Genomic DNA, 26,103 nt, shown 5'->3' on the forward strand with positions numbered 1-26,103 from the left:
TTCTTCTGGAAGGAGCTGGAGGCCATTTGTCCATCTACAAACTGGGGTAGAGGGCTGGTGCTGCTGAGTACTGACCTGTGGGGAGAAAATTATCCTTCCAGCCACCACAAACCAGCACTTATCCTGCAAGGAGCACAGAACAGAAATGCAGTGCTCCAGTAAAACCTGACCTGAAGCCTGTTATAATCCTTCCTGCTCCTTTAATGTACTCAATGGGACAAATCGTTTGGAATTGTGGTGATAAAACCCTTCAGACTAGATTGAGTTCTTCATGAAATTTAAAAATTTGCTGCAAAATGCAAACAGGCTCTTTCCTTTTGCATCACATTTTCCTCCTTCTCTCACAGCCTGTCTTTAGGATACCCTGGTGGCTGTCTAGAGAGAGTTTATCCAAGTGCATGTATATCTTCAGCCTAAACTAAGTCCCTGGTCTGAGAAGGACCTGGGCAGAAATCCAAAAAATGCTACAGTAACCAATGATTTATGAATGAGTGATGTAAAATGCAATAAATGCATTAAATGCAGAGTGAGGTGACATAATTGGTTTGGATATTGAATGAGGGAGGGAGATTAAAGGCTTAATATACTGAAAGGTAAAGTTGATGGCAATATACATGACCCAATCTTTTCCAGTAAGTTGTTTGATACAGGCTAACAGAAAAAAGCTGGATTGCTTTTGTTAAAGTGCGTGCCTACAGAAAATGTTATGTTTAAATCTAAAAATGTGTGGTATGCAAACTTGGGGAAGCATTTTGCTGGAACGGTTTCTTATCAAAAAATGTTTTGGTTTGGCAAATAAAAAGAAAAAAAAAAACCACTAGGAAATGAAAGTAACCTTTCATTGAGGAACTCATTTTGTATCGAGCTTACAGGAGCAAGGGAGAGTCTCACTCAGTAGTTTAATGACCAGAGGGAAGACCTGATACATGGAAACTGTGTGTGCAAGAGCCCTTACCTCTACTTCTTTCTGGTGAAGAAACCATCTGTTTCTGTTTCTTCTGTTTCTGATCTGAACTTCTGAACTTTGTTTGAAATGTACAGAAGTCCACAGGCCCTTTTGAATCATAAGCAAAAGTTTTTATCTGCAGTTCCTTAACAAAGGTTACAAGATAATTAAAACTTTTGCCTGTATCTTGGATCTTATTAATTGAAGAAGCAGACACCTATTGCATGTAGATTCAAGGTTTTTATCCCTTTTCTCAAATATTCACTCAGGATTTTCTCCTCTCTTTTTACTGCAGCAAGGACAGCCCTTGGCTAGTTCCAGACTATGATTGATTCCTTCCCTTCTTCCTTCTAAAACCTCACCACCATCTGTAACTGTATTAAATAGAGTTATTTTCAGGGCATGGCAATCCCTTCTTGTATAAACATGTCTGATTCACTCATCATTAAATTCCATCTTCTGAATCATTCAGATAAGGGTCATAACATAAATGAGCTCCTTCACTCATGAGAAGCTCTGCCTGTGTGTACTGTGTTGTGCTGCACTCCATAATCCTCTCTCCCACTGTCAACCAACATTTTCACAACCCAATAAAAGCATGTTTGGTTTGCCCTGACAGTGTGCTCTGGCCATAATGACGTGTTGCCAGCCTTGGCATTGCCACTGAGTGGACAAACCAAGCATTAGGTCAGGAGCCTGGCAGCACTGCTGATGCTCCCTACACCAGAGGAGACACTGTTAGTGATGCAGGACATGGGAGCTGGGAGGTTCAATGGGTGATGAACATGTCCTTTGGCAAACAGGTCTCTCCTGTCCAAGTGTTCAAATTTGTTGCTGATTTCTGAGTCTGGCCCTAGAAAAACTTCTGAATCCTCAGGTACAGGCAAAGTTACTATTTGCAACTTCTGCTGGCCAAAAAAGTCCACCAAACAAACAAACAAAAAAAAAAAAAAAAAACAAAAACCAAACCTTCAGTGATGGGAGCATCATGAGGACACCAAGAAACTAACAATGATTATTCCCTTCCCTGCCCTCTTTCTGCCTTACCAGACTCTCTCTACCCCTATAAACAATCTCAAATACATACACACACACACACATATATGTATGTGAGATATCTCTCCATGGGTTTCATCTATACCTATAGATTAATTTCACTATCTTTGTATCTCTCTGCTGCCTTGGCCAGAGCCTACAGCCCTCTGAAGGGTGTATTTCTAAGATGCAGGGACTTAGACTGAAGTCTTCATTGTGAATCCCCTAATTTACAACTGTTGATTCATTCTCCTGGTGCTCAGGGAAGACAAAAGTAGCCTTTCTCCTTCAGTCAAACAAGAGGTAATATTTAACATGAGATAATGCAGGAAATTGCTACGAGAACCATTATTCAATAAATAGTACCATGAGTGGTTTAAAAATTTTTCTTTACCTTCTAGAGGACGCATCCATCAACCTATCTATACTTACATAAAGTGGTGATTACAGGATGAATATATTACAGAGGAGTGAGAAAATTATGAGCCATCATTGTTTATGGGCAAGAGATTAAAAGAAATGTCCTGAATACCAAGTAGCCAATATTTACCTTTTTAGACTAAGATTAAATTGTTTGATCACATCCAATTACCTTATGAAAATCCTGATTGAGATAATGAAAGAGGGGACTAGAACTCATTTTCATTCCTCTATCTTTGAACCTTTTTTCATTCAGAAGTTTTCATCTGCAGATATTATCACCGATATTAATTGTTGAAGTTAAATAAGAGGCATAAGATTTCTGCCTACATATAGTTTTCCTTCTTTTTAATTTCTTAATCAGGTATCCCTGATTTATATATCTATTTTATAATCTAATTTCTAATTGTAATATTTCCATTTTCATTCATTATACACATCATTATTTTTGAACATTTTTCTGCATGTTGTTGCAGAACCAGAATTTGTCAAATCGTACATGCAAAATTATTTTTTCTCTGGATAGAAAATCCTTGCAGGATGAAGAAACCTCTGTGGGATGAACCTATTCCTCACAAGTGTTTGAGAGTCAGCACTGAACAAATATGCTCAAAGAACCTTGAAGTGTATGGACAAAACAATTTCCATTCTAGCAATTATCATTTAATCTCCAAATTTTACCTCCACATAAAAGTCTTTGAAGCCCAAGAAAGATACCATTTATCTGAAAAACGAATTTCCAGTTCTGCTTTGTGCATGCTTCAAGTGGGGCTGACAGAGTTTATCTGGTATTGAATATATTAATTGACCTCTTTTTATATCTTTCAATGACCCTTAACCTCTATTTGGAACACTTACTATGTGTTATTACTCTAATTTTTATTTTATTTTGTATCTTACATGGGAATACAACCAAGTAGTTTTAAAAAATCCTATCTAAGATTATGCTTTTTATTTTAACACATAAACTCTGGAAATGCCCAGAGCTGACTTAAAACAAGTGCAACTGGAGAAGTGAAGAAAAATTAGAACAGAAACATATAAACTAATTTTTAAAACTCCATTAGGAAAGCAGCCCAGGAAAAGCCAGAGGGGCCTCATGTAAGTTGATAGTGATAAGAGAAATTGAGTATGTTGAGAGCGAGACATTATGCAGTAGGAGTCAAAGAGGCAGCTTGAGGGGTAGGAAACTCATTTATTCTCCAACAGGAGTGTGCAGCAATTATAAAATACAAACATGTTTATTTTTTCAATAAGTTCTCTTATTAAGAATATAATGTGTCACATGAATCTGAGATCAATAAATTATCACACTCTTTCACTGGAAAATAGCTCAAATCTTCTCATTTTCTTCCCATGAGGTATTAAATCAACATCCATGACAGAGACAAAGCAAGCTTCAGGCAAGATGAGAAGCAAATATGACTGATGCACACATGCACAATTCCTTATGCACACAGCTACACAATAATCACTTTGGCAGGTATTAATAGCAGCCATGGTTTTAATTACGAGTGAAGAACTCTGGAGAGAGTAGGTCCTGTCCTGACAGTCTTATCTGCCCATCACATCAATTTATTGGCCCGATTTTCAGCATACCATATACTGGACATCTGTACCAAGAAGGCAGAACTTGATTCCTCCTATTGTCTGTACTGAATTTTGATGGGGTATAATATAATCACAATATAAGAATCATTTTCATCTGTCCAAAGAGTGAAATTACATGACAGAAAATCCATCAAGACCTGGGTCACTGTGATGGTTTGACCCTGGCTGGATGACAGGTGCCCACAAAAGCCACTCTTGTCACTCCCCTCCTCGTCAGGACAGGGCAGAGGAAGCACAGTGACACTCTCATGGCTCGAGAGAAGAACAGGGAGAGATCACTCCATTCCTGTCATGGGCAAAACAGGTCTGACTTGGGGAAATTAATTGTGTTTATTACTAATCCAATCAGAGCAGGGTAATGAGAAATAAACCCAAATCATAAAAAAACCTTCCTCCCACCCCTCCCTTCTCCCCAGGCTCAACCTCACTCCCAAGTTCCCTCCCTCCTTTTCTGCAGCAGTGCAGGGGGACAGGGATGGGGCTGTGGTCAGCTCATCACAGGCTGTCCCTGCTGCTGCTCCTTCAGGGGAGGATTCCTCATGCTGTTCCCTGTTCCACCGCGCCGTTCCTCTCTCAGGAAACAATCCTCCATGATCTTCCTCAGCGTGACTCCTGCTCACTGGATGCACTTCACAAACTGCTCCAGCGTGGGCTCCTTGTGCAGGTGCTGTTCCTTCAGGCGTAGCCTGAAGAGAGAAAAAAGGAGAGGTCTCAGAGCCAGATAGTCAGGAATTAGTATTGAACAATGTTCACAAACAGGGCTGTTCCTTCAGGCACAGCCTGCTGCAGCAGCAGTTCCCCACGGGGACACAAGTCCCGCCTGCACACCTGCCTAGTGTAGCTCCTTTCTGCACAGCTCCAGAGGTCCTGCCAGGAGCCTGCACTGGTGTGGGTTTCCCGTGGGTTCACAGCCTCCTTTGGGCATCCACCTGCTCTGGCTTGGGCTGCTCCTTGGGCTGCAGGTGGATCTCTGCTCCACCAGGTCCTGCCTGGGCTGAGGGCACAGCTGCCTCACCATGGTCTACACCAAGGCTCACCTGTGCTCCAGCACCTGGAGTACATCCTAACCCTCCTTTTCCACTGCCTTTGGGGTCTGCAGAGGTGTTTTGGTGTCACGTGTTGTTATTTCTGTCACTCTTTTCCCCTTCTGAAATAAATTATCCCAGAGGAGCTACCACCCTCCTGATGAGCTCAGCCTTGGCCAGCGGCAGGTCCACCTTGGAGCCTGCTGGCATTGGCTCCATCAGAAATGGGGAAAGACACTTCTGTAGTCCCCCTGCTACCAAATTCAAGTCATGCAAACACTCTACAGTCACAAAGGTCCACCATTGACTCAGTGACCTTTGAAAATTTTCAGCCCAGGAGGGACTGCAACCCCTGGTAGTATAACTGTCTGAACACATTTATTCTAAAAAAAGCATAAAAGTCAAAGGGGTCTGATGAAACTGATTTCCAGCAAGGGCATGTACCTTCCTTCAGACCACTGAATGTGATAAATGAGAGAATCTCAAGTAACAGAAAAAGCAAAGTTGTATAAATCCTTCTGTTTTATTTCACAATTGTAATGGAGCAATCAACATGTGATTGTAAACAAGTGCTTACCTACTTTGCTGGAGTAAGTAGGCTTAGCAATAAAAGTCTTATTGAGATAAAGAATAGGGTTTAAAAATTATTTAGAGGGATTTTTCCTTATGCCCTTTTGTTGGATCTCAAAAATCTGGAGTTTTTGAGCTTTCTGTGCTTCCAGGCACAGACCCCCTGGAAAACGCTGCTCTGGACCTAAAACCTTGGAAAAGGCTTGTAAATATGAATAATGATTTAGAAATTATAAATGTGTCGTGGGTTAGATATATTTCTTGGGTGATGAGTTTTAAATTTGAGGATTTTATAGTATAGTAGTAAATATGAAAGAAGATGGAGAATTTTGGGTAATACGTCAAACTGCAGTGATCAGCTCAAGTACAAGGGGCATGAAGTGTCAGATCAGGGGAGACAAATTTCCCTCTGCTCTTCACTGGAAGTGGATTTTGAGGAGGAGACAGTTTATAATTCTGGTTGAACATCTGTATTGATGCATGCATTGAAACACAGTCTATGGGGAAAGCTAATGACTCACAAAAATCTTGCCTGAATCTTCCACTGTGACTTGTGAGAACTAAAGTTTCTTAGAAATTTATCACTTTCTGCCAAAGTTTGGTTTCATAGCAAAACAATGAAAAGGAGAATTGAAACTACCAAAATAAGCATCTTAAATGGTTTTAAACATCTTTTTCCTTTCAAAGTTGCTACAGATAAATTATAGTAAAACACTTAAACTTTAAACTTAAACTAATTTGACACTACCACAAAGCATTGGTTTATCTAATGGAAATAAAATTTTGCTGATTGGGCTATTTTTTTAAAGTTATTATTCCAGTTGTAGATAGAACAGAGCCTTCTCTGGCAATATCAAGGAATGACAGCAGCAGAGTTCTGCCACACTCAGTTTTCCAGAGGGAAAATGGCAGACAGTTTGGTTCATTTGGCTGAGAACTGAATTCAAGGCTTCAGTGAATCTCACCTGTAGATCTTGGGATCTCTCATGAAGAACAACTTCAGTTGCCATTCCATGGCACTCATCCATGCCTGGGACATCAGCAGTGACAGACAGAGCAAATGTGCTCTGCTCCAGCACTGATGTTGGTCATAGAGGTAAAAATAGACTCATTTAAAGCCTTTCTTCCAGCTGTGAATTCAGCTGTTGCCAAGAGAGCTCTTAGTAATTCTTGACATGTTTTAGCTCTATTAAGACTTTCTAAATAGTCCTTGTAACAAAAGTAGCATCTTGTAATTATTGGCAGTTTGATGCAGTCATCTAAAACAGATGGTGTTAAAACGTCTGCAGGTTATAATCACATCTGAATGAATATCACACTAAAAATTAGGATGAGACTAGTATTATATTAAAGTCATTTAAATAACAGGTTCGATAACTGGCATTTTTTTTCCATCTTAATCTAAGCCTATAAAAACCCTATGTTCTTTAGTACGTAATGAATTTTTACTGCATCAAAACACTTTCTAATCAACTCAAACTGGATGATTTATCTGTTTTTATGCTTCTCAGTGCTTTAACACAGAGCAGTCCTCTAAAATAACCTGAAGTATTTCATACTTCCTACTTATGTTTTATTTAGAGAATTTATTTAATTTTTTGCCCTCCCCATTCCTTAATTACAAAAATTTCTAATGTAGAAGAATTTACTTAAGATCTGAGGGCGTTGAAAAACTGTTTCATTAGATTTACTTGAGTCTCTTCTGAAATAATGGTCAAACTTGCACAAGTATGCAAGTATTTATTTATATTAATTTTCAGTCCAGAGTAATGTAATGAAAATAATTTTGAAAGGACAATTTGGCTTTACCCACTGGTTAAAACTCAACCTAGAAGTACCTTGTTTGATTCATTTCTGCAACATTACAGCATCTTTAGATTAAATTTAAGGCCTCAGGATATGCTGGATGATAAAGGCCAAGAAATATAAGCATTAAAAATAAACAATTAAAAGTTCTCATAAGGATTCTGAGCTGGAGTTGTTTTATTTTTTTCAGACGAAATGTATATTTCCAATAGAAAAGAGCAACAGATTACTTTGAATAAATGTTTGGCTTCACCTCTACTAGTTTTCCTTTTGCATAAGTGTGAATTGAGCAACACAGCTGAAGCCAGCCCAGCTGCACCAAAGACATTCTGTTCTGTGTACAGGCCCTTTTAGAGGGAATCATACTTTTCCTGTGGCTGCAAGCTTTTTTTTTTTTTTTTTTTTTCCTAGTAGTGGTGTTCTTCTCCAGGTGGTTCATGTATGAAGCTCCACAGGACTATGTCAGATGATGTCCCAAATGTCTCTTGTGCACAATCACTATGCTGGAAGCACATGGCAAGAAGAGATCTATACTTAATGAAGAAGACTTCCCGTGGGAAGTGTTCCCAGCAAAACCTGGGAAGTGCAGTAGAGACCAAATCAGTCTGCAGATTAAGTTAGCATTCAAAGGAATGAAGACAGGATGATGCTCAGCTTTTCTTACATCTACAATTCCTTACTGAGAGTGATTAAAGGGAAACTGCTGACCTTCTATACTCCTCCTCTTATACTCTTCTTTTTCCCTGGAAAATAGGCAGCTAATTACTCCAAATGACTTGGGAATAGAGCCACAAAAGGCTTTTAGTACTCAAATCTTGCCTAAATCTGAAGGTGTGATCTTTTAAAACCTGTCTCATCCACTGCTGAAAACCTGGAAGTGCATGTGAATATCTAGTGCAGCATTCATATGAACTCTAGCTAGATTTAAATATTCCAAGTAGAAATTCTATTTCCAAGCCTTGAAATCCTGTGTGCCCTTCTCTTGGCCCATGCTTGCATCCTCCTGGCACCCACAAGTTGGATGTGTCTCTCTGTGCTGGTGGAGGAGCCCAATCTGTCAGGTATCTTTACACCACATCAGCCCAAGATTGTGCCAGCACAGTGACACTCTAGCTGTGTTCTCCTGAGTCTTCCTTCAGCCTCCCTCTCCAAAACCAGCTGTCCAGCCACTCCATCCCACATCTGCTAAGGCTTCCCCAACAGGCAGGAGATTCAACAGGCATATGTTCCCTCATGTCCAAAGCACTTTTCAGATTGCATTTAACTTTAGCTTTATGATTAGAACATTCTGTTTGGAGGGTCCAACAGACCAAAAAAGAAAACCAACCCCAATATCCTGAATAACTTTGAATACTCTTTAACTAACAACCTGAATAGCCTTAGTTTTAGTTTTTTGCCTTGGAGAAAAAGATTAAATCTTAATGATTCAGCTGAGTTCTTATGGCAAATCTTGTCTAAACATTTACTTGGGGAGAGGGGAATAGTGGAGGGAGGGGTTCAATGCAGAACTGACAGGTGGGGATTTGTGACCAAGAGGTAGGTACCCATATTCCATGGGAGGTTATTAAATGTTTCATTGTTGAACATACTAATTCCTGATTATCTGGCTCTGAGACCTCTCATTTTTTCTCTCTTCTGCTTTATGGAGTAGTACACCCCATTCTGATGGTCAGGCATGCAAAAAATCCAGTAGAAGAGCACACAGCCCTGAGACACTCAGACTTTCTCATTGTTTCACAGCTGGTATTTTCACAATATGGAAATTAAGGGGTAGAGAGGAGCTGCATTCATCCATGATCTTGGATGCAACTTGATTGAAGGTTATTTAATAAAATATCATCTCTGATGAGCACAGGCTCACAAAGCATTAGTCTGCTATGATTGTTTAAATAGGCGAGGAAAAGACAGAAAAAGGAATTTTCTGAATCGAAACAAAGTTATCCTTCAAAACAAAAAAATCCCTCAAGTCATTTCTCATATTGAACACAAAGCAGCTCTTACCCTAGAGAATACCCTTGGCAACATCTTTCTGAGCTAAATTTCCGTCCAAGCTGGACATCAGAACGTGCTGAAACAGGAGATCAGCAAAATAAAAGGATGTGTATGTGTCTGCAGAGCAACCCTGAGTGGAGATTTCAGTGGCTGAAGAAAACAACTCAGGTTAAGCAAGCAAAGGGACATGCAAGAGGCAGTTACAAGGTCCATTACAAGATATTGTCCATTTTCCTCTCTTTTTCAATATATAACTAGAATACTCTTGGCTTGCTAGACTCACCATGAGAACAAATAATCTACACTGTCCTTTTTTTGCAATATAATACCCTTAAACAAGCCTCTTCCCTGTGCATTTACAGAGGTCTACAAGAACACTTATCTTCAAGATCTTCACCAGATAATAAGCCTGAGGGAAACCATAGACTGAATAAATAACATAAAACCCAGGAAAAAAAGAAGGATTAAAGACAGAAGAAGGGAAGAGAAGGACATCACAAAACAGGTCAAAAAGCCCCCAAAGAAATATGCAGCTGGATTAATTCACACATATATTCATCCTCTTAATAAGAAAAGCAGATAAAGGAAGAGTGCATTTTCACAGGGGATTATAGCAAGTCAGGTTGTCGTTGACAATGACACCAACGTAGCAAGTAAAGTGAGATGCTCAGTGAGGCAGAGTGAAAAATGCCCAGATCTATATGTAGGGGCAACTTTTCTAGTTGGACTGCAGGTCAGACCTCGGTGTAACTCAAGTGACAGAGCTCCATGCTGGGAGCTGCATGGCAGAGCTGCTCAGACCTGGCCTCCAAAACACACTGCTGTGTTTTGATGCTGGCATGAAAAGCTTTCTGCTGTGAGACCACCCTCAAGCTTTCCCTGTGCACAGTGTTTCCACATCACGATCAGCCACGGGACTCAGCACTCATCTCATTACCATTATCATTACCATTATCAGTGGGGAAGATGTTCGTGGGCAGAGCCTCCCCAGTTACTGCATAAACAGGGAGAGCGAGAGGCAAGGGTGCATGTCCCTGCATCCATGGAAATTCCCCCATGGAAATGTGTGTGTGCTGCCATAGCCCTGCTGCTCTGCATGCAAGGATCCTGTCGTGCTTTGACTAGGGATACAAAGACATCTTTGCTTTTCCTTAGAAAATAAATTCTCATTTTTTCCTGACTGCCAGTTCCACAGAGTAATGTAATCCTGGTAAAACACTCCTATCAATGGACACTAACCATTGAATTAGCAGTGAATTAAAAAATGTATTGTTCAGATAAAAAGCACTGTTGTAATTTTGTCAATCTCACATTGTACATATACAATATGATTCCATCTTCCTTTGGATAATCTCTTCCTGGAAGCTTCCCTACTTTCCTGCTGTTTAGCCTGAAGGAAGAATGAGACAGATGTCCTTTTGGACCAGGTCCTCCCTTTCCTCTTGCTCTTTCCCTGGGAAAAGGGGAGAAGTCCGAGTATCTCTGTAACCATAAGGTCATGCAGGCAGTGGTTTTTGCCAGCAGAGACTGTTTTATATGTAAAACTCAGGGGCTTTGTCTGCATTTTTAGCACTTTTCCAGAGGGGACCCAGCTGCAGGACTCCCACGCCGCCTGGGCACAGCAGAAGTGCCTCGGGCTGCCCTGCAGTGCTGGGTCACACTGGTGGGCACAGCAAGCCCCACTGAGGGCTCTCTGGGCTGTGTGGCCCCTCTCCATGTCCCTGCAGGGACAGGGATGCAGGAGGCTGCTCCAGGTGCTGCTTGTCAGGGATGAAGTCCCTCTGAGACACCTGATTCAATAGATTAGACTTTGTTTTCTGAATGTTGCACCAGAAAGAGTAACAGAGCCATACCTGGCAGGAAAATCAGATGGCAAGGACCAGAGGCTTGTTAGCAAATGTTAGATGCTTTAGGCAAACTCCACGGAAAACACCAGAAGGGGGAGGGAGGAGGTGTTCTGTATCTAAATATCTGTCAAAGAAGGTTCCCTCAATCTGACTGAATTGTGGGATTTGAACACAGTCCTTAATGATCATTGATAAGGGCTAGGCTGTGCAGAGCTGTAACCAGGAAAAAGAAGTCAAAGCTGCAATTTGTAACTTTGCTATTGTACAGTTTTTCTGGGAAGGTTTCACAGGTGCAATTTACTGCAGCTTTCCTGGAGATCATTTTCCTCCCAAAGCACACAGTATTGATTGCTTCTCATCCCCTCCAAATTCCATCATTTTGAAGAAGTCTTTTGCATTGTTTCCTAAAATAAGTAATGGATGATGTCTGGAAAGTATGGAAGAAAAAGGCCTTGGAAAAACACATTCTTCTGAAAGCAGAAGCTAGGCAAATTCAACTTGAAATTAGAGTATAATTAATCATCAGTGAGGCATTGCAACAACTCAGACAGAGACGCCTGTAATTTGAAATTTTTCTCTCTATGTTTTAAATCTCTCTGGAAGAGACAGCTTGATGAATTCAAGTCAAGATTTTTCATGCAGGAGTTGCTAAGTAAACACCCAATATGATTTGCTCTGTTAAATGACCATAGATTTTGTAGATTAAGAATTTTTTTTCTAAAAGCAACGCATGAAATCCCACAAAGATTTACTCTGCAAATCACAGGAGCATCAGGGCTGAGAACAAAGCATGTGTATGGTCAGGCAGTTCAGAATTACAGCTACAGATGTGCAAAGGACCCCAGACACTCATGAACTCTTGCTTTGCTTGTTAGCCTGGACTAAATATGTGGTTTGTAGCCTTTTTTCACCTGCAGATCCCTACAGACTTTCCTCTCAGCCTCTCTGCAGTGTACTGCAGCTTGCTTGGGAATGGTTTGCTCTTTTAATTATCATATCTGTATACAGTAGAAATAACCATGTGAATGAATCTGTGGATCTGAGTGTCCTCAAAACCACTGCACTGAATGACTTTTTTCTGATCTCATGACTGTTCATGTCCCATTTCTGTTCTGCTGTTCTCTTTAGTCTTCAGCAGGCATCTATATTTGCCCACATACTACAAATTTCATTAAAATCCTATCAGAGTCTCTGCAATCTTAAAGTTTTATTCATACAACAGAGAACATCTTGTAAAGAGAGCAAAAATATCCCAATAAGCCTACAGAAGGCAAAATTACGTGATTTTATTCAAATTGGAGGAAAAATTCATTCTGTTTAACTCTTCTTGTCACATTTACATGTCTCATTTCCTAGCTCTATAAAAGCTCCAGTGTGTACCGAAGATACTTTATTGTTACTTTGTCTGCCAGACTGATACAAACAAAAATATATTCATTAATTACCTCTTTTTTTTTTTTTTTTTTTGGCTTAGTGTAATGCCTGCCAAGCAAGTGATGCACCCTTGCTGTCCTCTCCCTTTTGCCTGATCAGTTACATCCGTGGAGAAAGTCGATATCTAAGGTGGCCAAGATGTGGTAAAAGCATAAAGCAATTAAAACAAATGTATCCTGTCTCTCTCTTAGTTCTTTGGGTTTTTTTCCAGGAAGCCAGTATTTAATGAAGCTTAGCATTATCTGACAGCCCTTCAACTTTCCTCTAATTAACTTGCAGCTCTTCAAATAAAATCTTTCAACACAGTGGGACTGCCTGTGAATGCAGTATTTTGCTGCCACTTCAGAAGACATTGACCTCTTTGGTGTGGCAGGGAGGCCAGCTCTTTAGTTTCTCCACTAATTATTCTTTCCCTTGACAGCTGTATTGGTGCATTCTCTAAGTAGAAATTTATTGTCCTTTCATGAAAATGCTTAGCAGGATATTGCATATGCTCCATAATTCAAAATATTAATGTATATTTTACAAAGCCAGATCCCTTGTATTTGCCTGCCACAATTTATGTTCTCCCAAACAGTGACCAAAATAATGGTGACCATCTTCAAAACCTAGCTGGAGTCTCTGGGATCCCATGTTTTTTTCAAATGCATGTTGCTGTCCTGTCCAGATAAAGTTGAATGACAGCCCTTGGATGATATTTTGAGAAATTAAGATCCTTTAAGCCTTCTTTGCCATATCTTATATGTAAAAACCTTTCTCATAGTAAAAAGATCATTTAGAGAAGAGTATGCCCAGCATGTGTCCCCTGCAGAGCAATAACTTTTATGCTCCCTCTTAGTGGGCACTTCTCTTTGAATTCTGCATATAATGTAGAAGTTTAAAAAAATCTGAACCTCAGCAGATGTAGAGTGCTGCCTATGTTCAGCAGTGAGGACCATCCTTGCCAATTACTTGTATTTCAAGGTAGGAACAACTGGGCACATTCCTGAAAAAGAGTGGCTGCCTAACACTACCTACTCTCACAGCACATGTCACTTGCTGTAATACAGGTGAGGCCGACTGTAAAACTGCTTAATGGCTTGTTAACTATCCCTTATCAGTCAGGTTTCTCTTCAATATAGCTTAAAACCCACCCTAAATGCTAGATTTAATGGGGCAGAAAAGAAGCCATGTTGACAGCTCTTGCATAGTTGCTTAACACCACACATTTACCAACACATTTGCCATTTCAATGCTTTAGTGTTTTGTCAGTCCATAACCACTAATGTACAGCTCAGCTGTGTGGCTTGTTGTGTTTATACTGGAAAAAACCCCAAACCTTCATGGGTATTCTAAAATTCTTTTTGTGGCTGTTCCAATCTCTTATTAGGATATTGGTTAATAAATCATGCTTATACTGCTCTGTTTTTCCTTGTAAAATTCATCCTACCTTGCCAGCTTTATTGCCACTGAGACACTCAAATTCTTGAGCATACAGTTGTTTTTAAGAATTACAGCCTTCTGTACTATCAATATTCAGTGTTGATTTTCAGCTCTTCTTTTGGCCTCTCAGAGTATACCCTTCCAGGCAAATATTGCTTTATTTGTCATCCAACACCTGAAGCCACTATTAGACATCCCATTCAAAACACTGGCATGCTTCAGACATCTTTCGTTTTCTAGAAATTGGTTTTGCCACATAGTAAACCCCTTTTTCTTTTTCCTTCTTTTCTTTTTGGGAATGGGTACAATCTCAGAGATTTGCTGGAGTCCCCTTTGATGCAGTTTATGCTTTCCCCTACTTTTATAGGTGACTACTCATGTGCAGGCTGAGAAGGCAGAAAAATCGATCCTGGGCTAATGAGGTGAAATGTAGGAAAAGAAAACAGGCCTGATACAAGGAAGTTTTCTGAATACTGAGGTCTACTCACTCACAGAATAGTCTTCAAACATAAGGATAAAAGCCATGATAAATGACGCCTTTAAACTATTTAGGAGTATCTTATGAAAGGCAAAATGTGAGACTTCTGAAGGCAGGATTCCTCACAAAAGTGGGTGGAAGGTAGAGAAAAGTAATTTGGTTCTCCTTGTTTTCAGAATTTCAAGGACAATTATCTCCACAGAAGAGGGATACAGGTGCTTCTTTCAACAATGTCAACCTGGCCATGCATGTGAAGATCCTGGGAATTAAAAGAAAGACCAAGAGATCAAAAAGAGCAAGGATTGCTTGAATGGGTACCTCTGCAACATATTCCAGGGTAATCCTGTTTTCCCATAATTCTTTAGCCTCAGACACTCTGTATTTTGGGCCCTTTTTCTTATTCTCAGATGAGAAACAGGATTGTGGAGGCTCAATATTAAAGCAAATATGTTGACAAGACATAGAAGCCCAATGAATAGTTGTCAAAAGCAGAGGGTGCTTGACCTCCTATAGAGGGGTTCAGAGTAACTAATGATCTGTCATTAATGCCTGGTTGTATTCTGTCTAGAAACCTAAAAACATAACAGAAACTGTTGATGACTTGAAGACATTTTTAACCAGCAGCCTGTATAACATTTGGTGTGAGTTCATCAGCATCACATCCCACTTCACATTAGTTTCATAATCCATGTAAACAGTGCTCTTTTGGGGATGAACCTAAAATCTTTAACTGAAGAACCCAAAATCCAAGCCTTCCAGCAGAGCCACCAAATACATTGGAATTAGTGTTCCAAACCTGAATAATAAAATGGAGAGAAAATGCTGAGGTGGCTATCCTGGAGGAACACCTACAATAAGAACTAATACAAAAATTATAATTATAATTATGATTATAATTATAATTATAATTATTATAATAAGAGGGCAATATTCCGAAGGGAAGCTCTTGCCATTGGTACTAAACCTCTTTTGGCCAAGGATCATCCTGAGAGTATGAGAGAAAATGAGCACCAAGAGAAATAACTGTTAAGAGACAATTCTGACTGTAGGTATTTGTTTAACCTATAACTTTTTTTTACCTAATTTGCAATTACAATCTTGACCTTGAAGTCTCAATGTACAGTTCTTGGGTTTTCTTTAGTATTATTCCTCCTTATTGCTATCGATGGACCAGCACATAATTGTCTGTTTTCCCAAAAGCAGAGAATTCAAAAAGGATAGTGAGTGCAAGCACTGCAAGGTATTCTATACCACAAATATTTCATGTTTCCTGATAAACTGCAAAGGAAACCTTTGAGGACTGCTATTAACAAGTGCAAATTTTGGAAATTCCTTTCCGAATTTGCCTCAGCTGGCATTGTCTAATGTATGTCTCACAGGAAGAGAAAGAAAAAAGTCATCCCACCTTTTTGAATAACCCCATGCATCACACTTACCTAAACAACAGATCAATTTCCAAAGTGAAATGTTTATGATACTGATATCAGCAGAGGAACCAGTGTGACTCACAATTTGCCTTTGGGGATGCTGCCTTCAAGAGTCTCTTTCATGACTGGTCATCTTACACAATCAGTCCTTTTCCTACAAAGGATGCCCTTCAGATAAGATGTTACTCAGCAAGCTCCTCATCCCACAGGATGACTCAGATCTCAAACTGCTTAGGGAACCCAGACTTCCCAGTGGTAATGATGTCACCTTGCTGCCAGGGACAAGAAGCAATAGCAGAAGAAAAATGTGGACACAGGGGTACTGAGACAATCATTAGGCTTTTAAGTTCTACCTCCTCAACCACTAAAGCATCTCCCTATGCAATTTCAGGTAATATCAAGGGCAGTTGTTTGGAGGGAGGAGGACATGTCAATTCTTTTGTTGCCCAGGTTGCACTTTTCTGCTTTTTGAAGATAGGTGCAGTGTCAGCAATTCTCCAGTGCAATGACTTCTATAGAAGAACTTGATAGAAGTCTTAGAACTTCTGATGGTGAGTATTCCAGTCTATTAAGGAAGAGGTGATCTGACCCCCTGACACGAGGACATTCATATCTCTGAGTATTGAAATCACCTTAGCCCAAATCTTTTTTCATGTCATTCAAGGAGAACAATAAAAGGAAAGCTATGAAAAGGTTTGCAGGCTTTTGCACTAGACTCTTTCAAAGCTTACCTGCATGGGAAATTGTAATGTACAACAGACTTACTGGGTTTACAGACCATCTGTCACTCCTTCCTGACAGCTCAGCAAAGTGACAGAATGCAAAAACCTAAGTAATGCTTTTAAAGATTTAGAAAATGAGTTAGTCTTTTCAACAATCATCACAACATTAATTGTGAATTACTTAATTGTTAACTGTTATATTAAATAGCATCTGAAAGATGCCATATGTTTTCATCTCTTTCAGAAGTCATGGACTGCATGGAGTGTGCACATCCTTGAGATATCTCAATGCCAAAACAGCAGAGGAGAGATGAGCCAAGGACAAGGCGAGGGAGGGACAGTGGGCCATTAAACAGCTGTGTTGAGGTTCTCCTGCCCTTCTCTGTGAGGAGCAGTGGCAAGCACTCAGATCAACCCACCCAGCCAGGGAGGTACTAGGACCCAGTAACCCTCAAGGCTGGTCTTCCTTAGGAAAGGACCAAGTTCATAGGAGACATAACTATGATGAGAACTTTGGATGCTAGTGGTGGGAAGTTTCCTGGACTTCACCTGAATACTACTGCGAAAGCCAGCACCAATACTTCAATGATCTCTATTCTTCCCTTTAAATCTATTTTTATTTAAACATACATGAAGCAAGACAAATAATTTGAAATAATTTTTTTTTCTCATTTTCAGTGCATTTCATACTAACCCAACTAATTGCAATCACAACTAAAGCTTCATGATGAATCCCTATGAATCTGGGCAGTGCTAGGAATAATGCTGTCCCTTTAGCTTCAGTTCAGTCTCCTTAGACCTATGAATCCAGCTGTGGTCTTTAACTGTAGGACAGCTGTTCTTCCCCCAGATCCTGCATGGTCACGGCAGACATGTGGAGCAATGTGGTCCCCTCTCATTGCTCAGGGTGTTGGCACTCTGCCTCATTCATCCTGGGCTATTCAAGTCATGCCCTGGTGATAAGGTTATTCATTTCATCCAGTGCTTTTCTTTAGCTGCTGTGACAAAACCATCAGTCAATGCATTATTGTAGTTCCTCAGCAAGGAGTCTCTGCTGTACAATCCAGGAGCAGAGTCACAGCCAGATTCCTAATTTTGGATGCCCGTTTGAGGTTTATGGTATAATTTTCTTCCGTAACTGTTTGAAGTTACATAACACTGTAGTTACTTAATATGCAGCTGATTCTCATTTAGTTATAACTGTGAGAAAGTTATTGATAAACAAACTGAATGTAGAGAAAATATATCCAGTATGACTTCTTCTTTTTAAATGCCACGTTTATGTATCTTGCCTGCAAAATGTACAGAGCAGTTGGTAAATGCAATGAAAGACACCTTTCTGCAGGACAGCCTACATATTTTCACTTCTTTTCTCTGGGACAAGAATGTTATCCAATAATTGATGAAACAAAACTGCCAAATTTTTCTGATTCCTTTAACAGCACTCTGACACCCTTTTCTTGCTTACCCACCTATTGGATAAATAAACTTACAAAACCTTTTAACCCTTTAGATAGATAAGGGCTGTGAACAACATCCTGTGATTCTCAGTGTTGCTGGAATAACATCTACAGTCTGATCATCTGATCATCCTGCTGTTCCAGGTGTGCACAAATCATCATTCTGCCTCTTTGGTGGGTGAGATTCAGGTAAATACTATCTCCGCTTTGGAACCCCTTTCCTCCTTATGAAAAATACACCCAGTCACAGTAGTCTGAAGGAAGAAAAAGTGTTCTCTAGTCTGGTCCCTGATGTTGGCAATGTGTGGAGCAGAAATCAGGTTGTGCTGTGGCATCCAGATGTTGTTCAGCTTTAGCGATGCCAAATCAACCACGGGCTTCTTTTTAGCAAGTATGAAACACCTGGAGGGCATCCTTAATTCCAGTTTCATTGTGCACTGCCCTTGCATATGATGGGATGCTGCCATGCAAGGCCAGGTGTGTGACTCCAAACCCTCAGGTCACCCACACACTGGAGGGAAGAGGTCCCCTGTCGCCATGGAAGCAGGCTGTGGGGCATCCAGGAACTACCAGGGACATTGGAAGGTACACTGCTACACCTTGCACTGTGGAGTAAGAGGAATGTGGGGATTTCTTTGAAATTAATTAAAGAGATGTGTTTAAAAATTCATCAGGATTTCATTAGGTCGTGTACATGCCACTACACTAAGGGGTGGCCACCCATGAGACCACAGACCTCAGACTCTGGCCCAAATAACGTTTCTGTACTATGGCATCTGAATACCTTTGAGAATCTGATTGTCAAGGGAAGTTTTGTGACGGAGTCATCTGGAACATCAAGAATAGCTATCAAAAATTACATGTATCTATTTTGGGTTTGGTTTTTTTGTTTTTGTCCTGGGTGTGGACGTAAAAGTACCTTTGAGCCAATGTATAATTCTCAGCTTTGTGAAGCTTTTTCTGTATTTTTAGGGGATTTTTTTTTGTTGTTTTTGTTTTTTTTTTTTAATTTTCCTTTTGCTTTCAAAAGTGTTTTCAAATTCCCTCAACAATATTCACATTCATGCCTCATGACTGTGTGGCACTTTAAAAATACTAATGCTAGCAGTTACCCTTCATGAGATGAAGGTTACATAAATGCCTCTGAACTAACTACAAAATGCTGCAAACAAAGAGATCCAGGTTTTTCCCCAATGAATGTTTCTTTGGAGATTCAGAAGCTGATATTTTACTGAACTTGTTCTGCCTGTGGACAATCATAATAGCTCTCAAAAAAGTAATCCACACCAAAGCTTTATAGCTCAAAGCAGAAAGCTGCAGGAAATTAACTTTATTTTGCTGTTAATGGAAAGAGGCAAAATCCTGCAGTAACTTAACTGTTTGGGGTTTTTCTTTTTTCATTTTTAAATGATTGAAGGAGATTAATAAAATTCAGGGGACAGAATGAACCTGTACTTCCTATGAACATGAAAGGGCACTGTATCCTAACAGCAGATTTCTTGATAATCATAAAGCAGAATTTAATGAAATTGCTTCAGAGAAATGCAGCAATAAATACAAGTAATGAGCCAGCAAAAGAAGCCAGGAGGCAAGGTGCTTCCTTAGATATGAGTCAATAAGTGCGTTAGTGAAAGGAACAATGGGATCTTGGAGAGACAATTGCTTAAAATTATCATAAATGAGAAGAGTAGCAATTTGTACAAAACTCCGCCAAAAAATCTTCTTTTTTTCCCTCTGTTATATTTGAATATCTGTACTTCAACAGAAGTCTGGAAAGGCCAAAATGATAGTTAAGCCACTATGTTTTTACTGTCAGCCAGAATATCTTCAAAGTCTGATGTGTGATATGAAGCAAGATTTCCACACCTCATGCACTGTTTTACCAACCAGCACACAAAATCCAGCTCTGAGAAAAAAGCAGCCTCAGGATGATCATAGCTGGAGTTTTGCATCAAAACATGCATCCATTTGAGATGGGACCCATATTAAATGAACGAGTAGCTCTCCAGTGCTTGCATCATTCCCCTCTCCCAGAGGATTCCAGAGGCACAGAGGTGGCAGAGAGCAAAGCAGAGCACAGGTCTCCTTTCTTCATGGTTTTTGTGGAACCAGAAGAGACAGATGAAGGAGCTGTGCACCCTTTATATTTACACCTGTAGCTGCAATTTGCTGAACAGAAGTAGCAGAATCACTTCAAGTTTGTGATGCCATTCCTACCCCCTAATGTTTTACTCACTGATTGCTGCAATTTTCTAGGCAGCTCCTGTAGAAGCTTGAAGGAAATGAGAGCACTGTCAAAGGAGGTGCCTCCATTTGTGCAAAGGGAAATGCACATCTCCAAGCAGTCACTTGGAAGTCTTACTAAATTACCTTATCTGCAAGGATATGTGAAAGTCTGCCATGATAACTCACAGCATGTTTTACACTTAAGAGCCCCAGCCTATGTGCAGGCAGTGTGTGAAGGCGTTTATTTCCATGACATGGAGCTGAATTAAGTTGTCATATGCAATGCATACCTCTCCTGGGCTGTAGACTGTGGGAAGTGGGATAGACAAAACATTTTAGAGAAGACATGGAAATAAGACATTTCCCTGAAATCAGAGTCAGTGCACAGCATGGGGCACAGACGTGGCAAGTCCTGGCTGTGACACCAAAGGGCTTTGTAAAGCTCTGTGCTACATGATTTTTAGGAGAAGACTCCAAGGATCATTCTCACCCAAAGTAAATTATGGGAAGGACTCTTGCTTAGAGCTGCTGTCTAGAAAGTGAGAACAGCCAGCCTGTGAAATTAGGAAGGCAGCAACAGTAATTATGTCCCTAGAAGAGAGAAGGGGTTTTGAAAGGCATTATACACCAGAAAGCACTCGTTCTGAAAACTGAGACAGATTTCTGTTTCTAATTGGTTAATTATATGTAATTTCAATAGGTACGCTTGTTCCATTTTCTGGAACTGATCTTTTTTCTGTCAAGTGCTAATGGAGGTTAGAAGAAAAATATATTAAGCAAGCTGCTATGTAAAAAACTAAGCAGACCCTTCAAAGACTGAGAGTGCTGCAGGATGCCTCTAATTACAGGTCACTGACAACCAGTGACTGAGAGCTTATGTTCATGTTTTTCACAGGATGTATAAATGATAAAAACATTAGATTTCGCAAAACAACAACAACAACAAAAATAGAAAAAACGAAAACAAAGGAAGACAAGCATTAAGAGCATTAAGTACAGTTAGTCTATCTGTTAAGACAAAGTATTTGAAATCTGAGCATTGTATGAATCCTGCCACTTTCAGACAATCAGTGCAGAAAGGTTGGGCAGTTACTAGGACAGTAAAATAGAAAAGTTGCACCACTCACAGATAGAAATAGGAACGATGAGAGATTCCCTGGTTCGTGTGAGCCTGATGTTGCATTCACTCCCAGCACCACGTCTTTTCTAGCTCGATTTTTTCACCGATTATTGCTCTGTCTGAACTTTTCTGCAGACGTGTGCCAGCGGTACCATCTGCTGGCTAAAGCTGGCACTGTGTGGAGCAGCGAGCACAGGCAGTGGGGCTGGCAGTCCTCAGGACAGTCCCTCTGTCCCATGCCTTCCTCCCCCACATCAGCAGATCCCCATCTCAGTCTTCTGTGCCAGAAGTGTGTCCAGTTACTCCTAACCCATATGCCTCTCAATGTTCAATGTTGGATCCCAGAAACCTGGGAATTTTGAGCTTTCTGTGCTTTCTGACACTGACCCCCTGGAGAACACTGCTTTTGACCTGGAGCCTTGGAGAAGGCTCCCAAATTTGAGTGATGGTGTTAAAGTCACGGGTGTGTGGTTAGAAGCGTATCATTTCACATGGTGAAGGGTTTTGAATTTGGGGTTTTTAGAATGGAGTAATAGGTATGGGACAAGATAGAGGTTCTTGGGCATTGTCTCTTTCTGTCCTTCCTTTTTCTTCATGATTACAGGTAGTGGTTTTTGGTTGGATAGTTAGTGCTGCACTGCGGGTCAGGTATTTGGTCATTGGGTCGAAAGTATAAATAATATAGGTGTTAGTTCTTTATTGGACTGTTTCGCTTTAAAAGACCTTGTAACTAGCTAGATTACCTCCATTTTGCTCACTTTTAGCTGGTTACTAGAAGTCTTGCAGAACTCTCTGTACTTTAGATAAGATTTAATAAACAACCAAGCACGAACATAAGAAAATTCGTCTCCTTCATGTTTTTAATCCTGACTCTGAGTGAAGGCAGAAGAAAATTAAGACAAGCCACTAATTAGGTGGTGCAGTTAACCCATTTACACTATCCCATATGTCTTTCAATGTTCTGTTGTTCTTCGTCATGCTTAAAAGAAATGCCTTGCCTGTTCACTCCTCAGCTGTCCAGGCACACGGAGTAACAGACAAAACGTCCAGACTGTGCACAGGGATCAGGCACAGCCCTTTCGTCATATCTCAGGAAAAGAAGAGCTCTTTGTGCTATGTCCTTTGCTGGAGCTTTGCATGTAGCAGTCCCCCTTTAATACAGGATAGGCATTCAAAACAACTACCATGACTTTTATGGAATGAGATAACTGAAAGTAGAGAGCATATGCAAAATGTGCAAAACGCCTTCAGGAACTGAGCTCAGGGTGTTTTCACTAGGAATTTCTTTTGGACTAAGATGTCTGACTACATGAGCCAAGAACAGACAAGCATCTCAAAACCAGTAAAGGATATTCAGGGAAAGAAGCCAGAAGTATTAGATAGCTCTGGGTTCTCTTTTGTTGTTGTTGGTTTTGGTTTTTGGGGTTTTTTTGTTTGTTTTTTTTGGGGGGAGGGGGGGCGTGGTTTGTGTTTTTTTAAGGGGATGTGTATTTTACAGACAGAATCACAGTATTTTGGTCATCCAGGTCTCTGTCTATGGAGTGGCTGAAGAGGCTAGGAGTCTGGTCTGGGAGAAAGAGAAGCTAAGAGGGAGGGATAAGAGAGAGGACTACCAAGGGAGTAATGAGGAGAGATTAAGAAACAATTCTTCATTTTCCTAGGTAAAATTAATTGGAAACTCTTGTAGAACAAAGAGGGAGGGGATCAGGCATACAAAAGACATGTGGTGCATTAATAGATCTCTTGCCATGCTCATGGATGCCATGGATGCTGAGAAATTGCATGGCTACACAGATGCCCAGGCCCTGAGGGCACCATCAGCACTCACTGGCCCATGGCAGCCCCTGGGGCTCCCCCTGTCCCTGTCCCCATGACCCCATTTCAGCCACCCATGGCTCCAGTCCCCACCCAGGGATACCCTAATCCAAATATCTGGTCTTGTGCTCTTATGTACTGAGGCACAATCACTGAGAAAATATTAGTGAACTGGAGTCATACAGTCTTGCTGGGTAAACTGTGTGAGAGGAAAGCTTAGATTCACCAAAATCAAGGAGGATATATTTCCAAAGCACCAGGGATAGCAAATATAGAGAAAGAATTTATTTCATTCTGGGAGGGAATCTGAACTTGCTTCCATCACCTCTAACAAATATGTCCCAATAGCCCAACTGGTAGATAATATTTTTCATGTGTTTTCTTCTGTTCCTGCAAGAAAAATGAGCCATTTTCTTGACTTGGATTGAACTGTTTGAGGTTGTGCTTGTTTATTTTCTAGTCTGAGAAATAATAAAAGTAATTATAGCTTGAAAAAGAGAAAAAGCTACTTCTTAACTTTTGCACTATGAGGGAAAGGTTTTGTTTAGAGTTGTTTGGCTGCCTGAAAGTATGACTGGGAGGTGCAGACAAAACCACCCCCTTCTAGTGGTCAGTGAACAAAGAGACTGAGCTGGTACTTCCAGAACTGGAGCAGTGCTCCATCTCTTCTATGGGACAAGTGAATAGAAATAAACCCAGTGAAGTCAGGACATGCTCACACCTTGTGCTCACCATTATGATTATCTGAGGAGCAGAAATGCACTGGCCACCTATTCTGAACCAATGGGTATCAATGGAGTTATTTCAGAAAGGGATGTCCATAGTCCTCATTGGAGAGGCAGAGGTCCTGCCTACTAACTTGTAGGAAAATTATATACAAAGAGTTGGAAGGAACAAAGTTTGTCAGCCTCAGTTCTCATGCTCTGACAGAGGGTGAAAAAGCTGAGTCAAGCACAAGGGTGATGTTCCTTCAGAGAGGCCTGGTGGGGAGAGCAAAGCAGCTGCCAGGAGCTTTGCCCCCCATGCAGAAATTCCCAAAACCAACTGGTCCTGTTTTGGTACAATTATTTAATCAGAAAAAAAAAATGCAACTCCCTTTCCTCAAAATAAGGTAATAAAAATTGCAGTCTCAGTGACAATGAGACAACCCTATACTTGTCTATTCATAACATCTTTCCAAGGTCTGTATGAACCTCTGTGATTCAGAGTCAGTGCTTTCATGAGACAAAGAGCTGCTACTGCTGCATTTTACCATTTTACAAACCACAGAAAGAAAAGCTCCAGAGATTTCAAAAGCCATAGACTCGGCAGAGATTCCAGAGTTTGATTTGTGAAGTGAGACAGCTGACAGATAACAAACTCAATTTTACTTCAGTCACTAAAGCCATGAAGGTAGTGCTGTGTCACTTGAATCAGTGATGAGTAATGAGTTTCAAGGCCTTTAAAAGTGCAAAGAGAAGTAGTTCAGAAAGGAAAGGCTTCACCTGGCACAGAAGAGACAAGACCTTGTTGCACAGTGACATGAGCCAGGTATTCTCCAGCACTGAGGTAGGGATGGAGTAAGGGTTATTCTGTTGAATGATATAAGAATTTGAAACATTTCTCTTCCCAGCAATAGTTCACTGCTATCATTTTAAAGAAAAGTGGACTCCCCTAGGTATCCTAGAGAGTAGTTTTGCATCAAATGTTGCCTGGTGCCTAAAAGTGAGTACCCCTTGGAGCAGTGAGCTGAGCAATGTGTGAGAATGTGAGCAATGTGAGAATGACAATTGCTCAATATGCATAGAAATAACTCCTGAGAATTTTTATTCAAAGCCAGCAGGATTCAGGCTGGAACTGCACAGCAAGGCAGCCTCCATTTTGACAAATACAGTGCATGTGTTAAACAAGAAAAAGTGGATTCAGGAGCATCAAGTCTCAGACCTATGATTCTCAAGAACATGAGTCTGATGGGAATTGAGCATATCCCATATTAGGCATGAAAGGACTCTCTTTTTTCACCACTAACCTATTTTTCAGCTAGGCTGTCCCATTTTGTTAAGCTAATAAAGTAAAATTTATTTCCTTCTTAGTCATCTTGAAAAGAATTCATGTAAGTGGGCAGGCAAGAGGACATTCTCTGAATATGCTCCAAAGCAGTATGTTACATTTACTAGATTTGCATGTCTGTGGTTTCCAGTTAAGAGAAAATCTAAAACAAGAAATGGACAAGACAGCTTTGCAACAACTGCAGAAAGAAGAGCTGTGTCCTGAAATGTGGCTGATCCCACCTAGCAACTGCAAAGATTTATTGCATCAGACATATTTCAAAAAAACAAAAGATCTTTGTCTTGCTTAAATCCATTGTTTTCTTTTGCTGAAGTGGTTTTAGTTCCACAGTTTCCATAAGCAGCTCTCTATCCATCAGAAAAAATATCTTGTAAAGCAATTTGCTGGCACTGCCCTCTCTCTTTGAGGTCTTTGTGGGCAGGGATTCCCAGAGATGCATTTAATGGAGAGGGAATGACAGCACTTCCACACCTCCCCAGCCCAACAGTCCCAACCCAAGGACACTGACAGACCCTGCTGGGCTTCTGGCCACACAGGGACCTCCACACTCTCACTGCCAGTAAAGGGTTCCTGCTGTGTACAAACACACAGCAGCACCAGAACACTGCATGTGCCTTTTGCTTAGTTGGCAGGAGAAATACATTTATGTGAATCGGCTATAAAAACCCCAACCAAATCCAAGCTGAAGGCAGTGACCA

General features: G+C 40.5%; 1 long non-coding RNA gene across 1 annotated transcript; it reads right to left on the reverse strand.

Moving 5' to 3' along the window:
- Positions 1 to 3,576: 3,576 nt before the first annotated feature.
- LOC148224932 (uncharacterized) lies at positions 3,577 to 21,678 on the reverse strand. The gene is made up of 2 exons (XR_015801997.1): positions 21,549 to 21,678; positions 3,577 to 4,698 (listed from the first exon to the last, which is right to left on the reverse strand). It is a non-coding gene; the product is annotated as an uncharacterized LOC148224932 (long non-coding RNA).
- Between the last annotated feature and the right edge of the window lie 4,425 nt (positions 21,679 to 26,103).

The sequence above is a fragment of the Sturnus vulgaris genome, chromosome 2 (assembly GCF_052056855.1).
Source record: "Sturnus vulgaris isolate bStuVul1 chromosome 2, bStuVul1.hap1, whole genome shotgun sequence".
Taxonomy (NCBI): domain Eukaryota; kingdom Metazoa; phylum Chordata; class Aves; order Passeriformes; family Sturnidae; genus Sturnus; species Sturnus vulgaris.